Below are 7,505 nucleotides of genomic sequence, written 5' to 3'. Positions count from 1 at the left end.
TGCAATACCCCCCCAAAGGAACAATTTTGCTTCAAAATGGCCAAAAGATGCAATACCCCCCCAAAGCAACAATTTCGCCTCAAAATGGCAAAAAATTGCAATTCCCCCCAAAAGGAACAATTTCGCTTCAAAATGGCCAAAAGTTGCAATACCCCCCAAGGAACAATTTCGCCTCAAAATGGCAAAAAATTGCAATACCCCCCAAAGGAACAATTTCGCCTCAAAATGCTGAAAAGTTGCAATACCCCTGAAAGGAACAATTTCGCTTCAAAATGGCCAAAAGTTGCAATATCCCCCCAAAGGAACAATTTCGCCTCAAAATGGCAAAAAATTGCAATACCCCCCAAAGGAACAATTTCGCTTCAAAATGGCCAAAAGTTGCAATACCCCCCCAAAGGAACAAATTCGCCTCAAAATGGCAAGAAATTGCAATACCCCCGAAAGGAACAATTTCGCTTCAAAATGGCCAAAAGTTGCAATACCCCCCCAAAGGAACAATTTCGCCTCAAAATGGCAAAAAATTGCAATACCCCCCAAAGGAACAATTTCGCTTCAAAATGCCGAAAAGTTGCAATACCCCCCAAAAGGTACATTTTCGCTTCAAAATGGCCAAAAGTTGCAATACCCCCCCAAAGGAACAATTTCGCCTTAAAATGGAAAAAAAATTGCAATACCCCCCAAAGGAACAATTTCGCCTCAAAATGCCGAAAAGTTGCCATACCCCCCGAAAGGAACAATTTCGCTTCAAAATTACGAAAAGTTGCAATACCCCCCCAAAAGGTACAATTTCGCTTAAAAATGGTCAAAAGTTGCAATACCCCCCAAAGGAACAATTTCGACTCAAAATGGCAAAAAATTGCAATACCCCCCAAAGGAACAATTTCGCTTCAAAATGGCCAAAAGTTGCAATACCCCCCCAAAGGAACAATTTCGCCACAAAATGGCAAAAAATTGCAATACCGCCCCAAAGGAACAATTTCGCTTCAAAATGGCCAAAAGTTGCAATACCCCCCCAAAGGAACAATTTCGCTTCAAAATGGCCAAAAGTTGCAATACCCCCCAAAGGAACAATTTCACCTCAAAATGCCGAAAAGTTGCAATACCCCCGAAAGGAACAATTTCGCTTCAAAATGGCCAAAAGATGCAAAACCCCCCCAAAGCAACAATTTCGCCTCAAAATGAAAAAAAAATTGCAATACCCCCCCAAAGGAACAATTTCGCTTCAAAATGCCGAAAAGTTGCAATACCCCCCCAAAGGAACAATTTCGACCCAAAATGGAAAAAAATTGCAATACCCCCCCAAAGGAACAATTTCACCTCAAAATGCCGAAAAGTTGCAATACCCCCCGAAAGGAACAATTTCGCTTCAAAATGGCCAAAAGATGCAATACCCCCCCAAAGGAACAATTTCGCCTCAAAATGGCAAAAAATTGCAATACCCTCCAAAGGAACAATTTCGCTTCAAAATGGCCAAAAGTTGCAATACCCCCCCAAAGGAACAATTTCGCCTCAAAATGCCGAAAAGTTGCAATACCCCCCGAAAGGAACAATTTCGCTTCAAAATAGCCAAAAGTTGCAATACCCCCCCCCAAGGAACGATTTCCCCTCAAAATGCCGAAAAGTTGCAATACCCCCCGAAAGGAACAATTTCGCTTCAAAATGGCCAAAAGATGCAATACCCCCCCAAAGGAACAATTTCGCCTCAAAATGGCAAAAAATTGCAATACCCTCCCAAAGGCACAATTTCGCCTCAAAATGGCAAAAAATTGCAATACCCCCCCAAAGGAACAATTTCGCTTTAAAATGCCGAAAAGTTGCAATACCCCCCCAAAGGAACAATTTCGCTTCAAAATGGCCAAAAGTTGCAATACCCTCCCAAAGCAACAATTTCGCCTCAAATTGGCAAAAAAATTGCAATACCCCCCCAAAGGAACAATTTTGCTTCAAAATAGCCAAAAGTTGCAATACCCCCCCAAAGGAACAATTTCCCCTCAAAATGCCGAAAAGTTGCAATACCCCCCTAAAGGAACAATTTCGCTTCAAAATGGCCAAAAGATGCAATACCCCCCCAAAGCAACAATTTTGCCTCAAAATGGCAAAAAATTGCAATACCCCAAAAGGAACAATTTCGCCTCAAAATGGCAAAAAATTGCAATACCCCCCCAAAGCAACAATTTCGCTTCAAAATGGCCAAAAGTTGCAATACCCCCCCAAAGGCACAATTTCGCCTCAAAATGGAAAAAAAATTGCAATACCCCCCAAAGGAACAATTTCGCCTCAAAATGCCGAAAAGTTGCAATACCCCCCCAAATGAACAATTTCGCATCAAAATGCCGAAAAGTTGCAATACCCCCCAAAGGAACAATTTCGCTTCAAAATGGCCAAAAGTTGCAATACTCCCCCCAAAGGAACAATTTCGCCTCAAAATGCCGAAAAGTTGCAATACCCCCCGAAAGGAACAATTTCGCTTCAAAATGGCCAAAAGTTGCAATACCCCCGCAACGGAACAATTTCGCCTCAAAATGGCAAAAAAATTGCAATACCCCCCAAAGGAACAATTTCCCCTCAAAATGCCGAAAAGTTGCAATACCCCCGAAAGGAACAATTTCGCTTCAAAATGGCCAAAAGATGCAATACCCCCCCAAAGCAACAATTTCGCCTCAAAATGGCAAAAAATTCCAATACCCCCCCAAAGGAACAATTTTGCTTCAAAATAGCCAAAAGATGCAATACCCCCCCAAAGCAACAATTTCGCCTCAAAATGGCAAAAAATTGCAATACTCCCAAAGGAACAATTTCGCCTCAAAATGGCAAAAAATTGCAATACCCCCCCAAAGGAACAATTTCGCCTCAAAATGCCGAAAAGTTGCAATACCCCCCCAAAGGAACAATTTCGCTTCAAAATGGCCAAAAGTTGCAATACCCCCCAAAGGCACAATTTCGCCTCAAAATTGCAAAAAATTGCAATACCCCCCCAAAGGAACAATTTCGCCTCAAAATGACCAAAAGTTGCAATACCCCCCCAAATGAACAATTTCGCCTCAAAATGCCAAAAAGTTGCAATACCCCCCCAAAGGAACAATTTCGCTTCAAAATGGCCAAAAGTTGCAATACCCCCCCAAAGGAACAATTTCGCCTCAAATTGCCGAAAAGTTGCAATACCCCCCGAAAGGAACAATTTCGCTTCAAAATGGCCAAAAGTTGCAATACCCCCTCAACGGAACAATGTCGCCTCAAAATGGCAAAAAATTGCAATACCCCCCAAGGAACAATTTCACTTCAAAATGCCGAAAAGTTGCAATACCCCCCGAAAGGAACAATTTCGCTTCAAAAAGGCCAAAAGATGCAATACCCCCCCAAAGCAACAATTTCGCCTCAAAATGGCCAAAAATTGTAATACCCCCCAAAGGAACAATTTCGCTTCAATATGGCCAAAAGTTGCAATACCCCCCCAAAGGAACAATTTCGCCTCAAAATGGGAAAAAATTGCAATACCCCCCCAAAGGAACAATTTCGCTTCAAAATGCCGAAAAGTTGCAATACCCCCGAAAGGAAAGATTTCGCTTCAAAATGGCCAAAAGTTGCAATACCCCCCCAAAGGAACAATTTCGCCTCAAAATGCCGAAAAGTTGCAATACCCCCCGAAAGGAACAATTTCGCTTCAAAATAGCCAAAAGTTGCAATACCCCCCCAAAGGAACAATTTCCCCTCAAAATGCCGAAAAGTTGCAATACCCCCGAAAGGAACAATTTCGCTTCAAAATGGCCAAAAGATGCAATACCCCCCCAAAGCAACAATTTCGCCTCAAAATGGCAAAAAATTGCAATACCCCCAAAGGAACAATTTCGCCTCAAAATGGCAAAAAATTGCAATACCCCCCCAAAGGAACAATTTCGCCTCAAAATGCCGAAAAGTTGCAATACCCCCCCAAAGGAAAAATTTCGCTTCAAAATGGCCAAAAGTTGCAATACCCCCCCAAAGGAACAATTTCACCTCAAAATGGCAAAAAATTGCAATACCCTCCCAAAGGAAAAATTTCGCCTCAAAATGCCGAAAAGTTGCAATACCCCCCCAAAGGAACAATTTCGTTTCAAAATGGCCAAAAGTAGCAATACCCCCCCAAAGGAACAATTTCGCTTCAAAATGGCCAAAAGTTGCAATACCCCCCCAAAGGAACAATTTCACCTTAAAATAGCAAAAAATTACAATACCCTCCCAAAGGAAAAATTTCGCCTCAAAATGCCGAAAAGTTGCAATACCCCCCCAAAGGAACAATTTCGCTTCAAAATGGCCAAAAGTTGCAATACCCCCCCGAAAGGAACAATTTCGCTTCAAAATGGCCAAAAGTTGCAATACCCCCCCAAAGGAACAATTTCGCCTCAAAATGGCAAAAAATTGCAATACCCCCCCAAAGGAACAATTTCGCCTCAAAATGCCGAAAAGTTGCAATACCCCCCCAAAGGAACAATTTCGCTTCAAAATGGCCAAAAGTTGAAATACCCCCCCCAAAGGAAAAATTTCGCCTCAAAATGAAAAAAAAAATTGCAATACCCCCCCAAAGGAACAATTTCGCCTCAAAATGCCGAAAAGTTGCAATACCCCCCGAAAGGAACAATTTCGCTTTAAAATAGCCAAAAGTTGCAATACCCCCCCAAAGGAACAATTTCACCTCAAAATGGCAAAAAATTGCAATACCCCCCCAAAGGAACAATTTCACCTCAAAATGCCGAAAAGTTGCAATACCCCCCCAAAGGAACAATTTCGCTTCAAAATGGCCAAAAGTTGCAATACCCCCCCAAAGGAACAATTTCATTTCAAAATGGCCAAAAGTTGCAATACCCCCCCAAAGGAACAATTTCGCCTCAAAATGGCCAAAAGTTGCAATACCCCCCCAAAGGAACAATTTCGCTTCAAAATGGCCAAAAGTTGCAATACCCCCCCAAAGGAACAATTTCGCCTCAAAATGCCGAAAAGTTGCAATACCCCTCGAAAGGAACAATTTCGCTTCAAAATGGCCAAAAGATGCAATACCCCCCCAAAGCAACAATTTCGCCTCAAAATGCTGAAAAGTTGCAATACCCCCCGAAAGGAACAATTTCGCTTCAAAATGGCCAAAAGTTGCAATACCCCCCCAAAGGAACAATTTCGCCTCAAAATGGCCAAAAGATGCAAACCCCCCCCAAAGCAACAATTTCGCCTCAAAATGGGAAAAAAATTGCAATACCCCCCCAAAGGAACAATTTCACATCAAAATGCCGAAAAGTTGCAATACCCCCCGAAAGGAACAATTTCGCTTCAAAATGGCCAAAAGTTGCAATACCCCCCAAAGGAACAATTTCGCCTCAAAATGCTGAAAAGTTGCAATACCCCCCGAAAGGAACAATTTCGCTTCAAAATGGCCAAAAGTTGCAATACCTCCCCAAAGGAACAGTTTCGCCTCAAAATGGCAAAAAATTGCAATACCCCCCAAAGGAACAATTTCGCTTCAAAATGGCCAAAAGTTGCAATACCCCCCCAAAGGAACAATTTCGCCTCAAAATGGCAAGAAATTGCAATACCCCCCCAAAGGAACAATTTCGCCTCAAAATGACGAAAAGTTGCAATACCCCCGAAAGGAGCAATTTCGCTTCAAAATGGCCAAAAGTTGCAATACCCCCCCAAAGGAACAATTTCGCCTCAAAATGGCAAAAAATTGCAATACCCCCCCAAAGGAACAATTTCGCTTCAAAATGCCGAAAAGTTGCAATACCCCCCCAAAAGGTACATTTTCGCTTCAAAATGGCCAAAGGTTGCAATACCCCCCCAAAGGAACAATTTCGCCTCAAAATGGAAAAAAAATTGCAATACCCCCCAAAGGAACAATTTCGCCTCAAAATGCCGAAAAGTTGCCATCCCCCCTAAAGGAACAATTTCGCCTCAAAATGGCAAAAAATTGCAATACCCCCCCAAAGGAACAATTTCGCTTCAAAATGCCGAAAAGTTGCAATACCCCCCCAAAAGGTACAATTTCGCTTCAAAATGGCCAAAAGTTGCAAAACCCCCCCAAAGCAACAATTTCGCCTCAAAATGCCGAAAAGTTGCAATACCCCCCGAAAGGAACAATTTCGCTTCAAAATGGTCAAAAGTTGCAATACCCCCCAAAGGAACAATTTCGCCTCAAAATGGCAAAAAATTGCAATACCCCCCAAAGGAACAATTTCGCTTCAAAATGGCCAAAAGTTGCAATACCCCCCCAAAGGAACAATTTCGCCTCAAAATGCCGAAAAGTTGCCATACCCCCCTAAAGGAACAATTTCGCCTCAAAATGGCAAAAAATTGCAATACCCCCCCAAAGGAACAATTTCGCTTCAAAATGCCGAAAAGTTGCAATACCCCCCCAAAAGGAACAATTTCGCCTCAAAATGGCAAAAAATTGCAATACCCCCCAAAGGAACAATTAAGCTTCAAAATGCCGAAAAGTTGCAATACCCCCCCAAAAGGTACAATTTCGCTTCAAAATGGCCAAAAGTTGCAATACCCCCCGAAAGGAACAATTTCGCCTCAAAATGGCAAAAAATTGCAATACCCCCCCAAAGGAACAATTTCGCTTCAAAATGGCCAAAAGTTGCAAAACCCCCCCAAAGCAACAATTTCACCTCAAAATGCCGAAAAGTTGCAATACCCCCCCAAAAGGTACATTTTCGCTTCAAAATGCCGAAAAGTTGCAATACCCCCCGAAAGGAACAATTTCGCTTCAAAATGGCCAAAAGTTGCAATACCCCCCAAAGGAACAATTTCGCCTCAAAATGCTTAAAAGTTGCAATACCCCCCGAAAGGAACAATTTCGCTTTAAAATGGCCAAAAGTTGCAATACCCCCCCAAAGGAACAATTTCGCCTCAAAATGGCAAAAAATTGCAATACCCCCGAAAGGAACAATTTCGCTTCAAAATGGCCAAAAGTTGCAATACCCCCCCAAAGGAACAATTTCGCCTCAAAATGGCAAAAAATTGCAATACCCCCCAAAGGAACAATTTCGCTTCAAAATGCCGAAAAGTTGCAATACCCCCCCAAAAGGTACAATTTTGCTTCAAAATGGCCAAAAGTTGCAATACCCCCCGAAAGGAACAATTTCGCCTCAAAATGCCGAAAAGTTGCTATACCCCCCGAAAGGAACAATTTCGCTTCAAAATGGTCAAAAGTTGCAATACCCCCCAAAGGAACAATTTCGCCTCAAAATGGCAAAAAATTGCAATACCCCCCAAAGGAACAATTTCGCTTCAAAATGGCCAAAAGTTGCAATACCCCCTTAAAGGAACAATTTCGCCACAAAATGGCAAAAAATTGCAATACCCCCCCAAAGGAACAATTTCGCTTCAAAATGGCCAAAAGTTGCAATACCCCCCCAAAGGAACAATTTCGCTTCAAAATGGCCAAAAGTTGCAATACCCCCCAAAGGAACAATTTCACCTCAAAATGCCGAAAAGTTGCAATACCCCCCGAAAGGAACAATTTCGCTTCAAAATGG

Source organism: Anomaloglossus baeobatrachus, unplaced genomic scaffold (assembly GCF_048569485.1).
Source record: "Anomaloglossus baeobatrachus isolate aAnoBae1 unplaced genomic scaffold, aAnoBae1.hap1 Scaffold_31, whole genome shotgun sequence".
In the NCBI taxonomy this organism is placed as follows: Eukaryota; Metazoa; Chordata; class Amphibia; order Anura; family Aromobatidae; genus Anomaloglossus; species Anomaloglossus baeobatrachus.
This window is presented reverse-complemented; position numbering follows the sequence as displayed.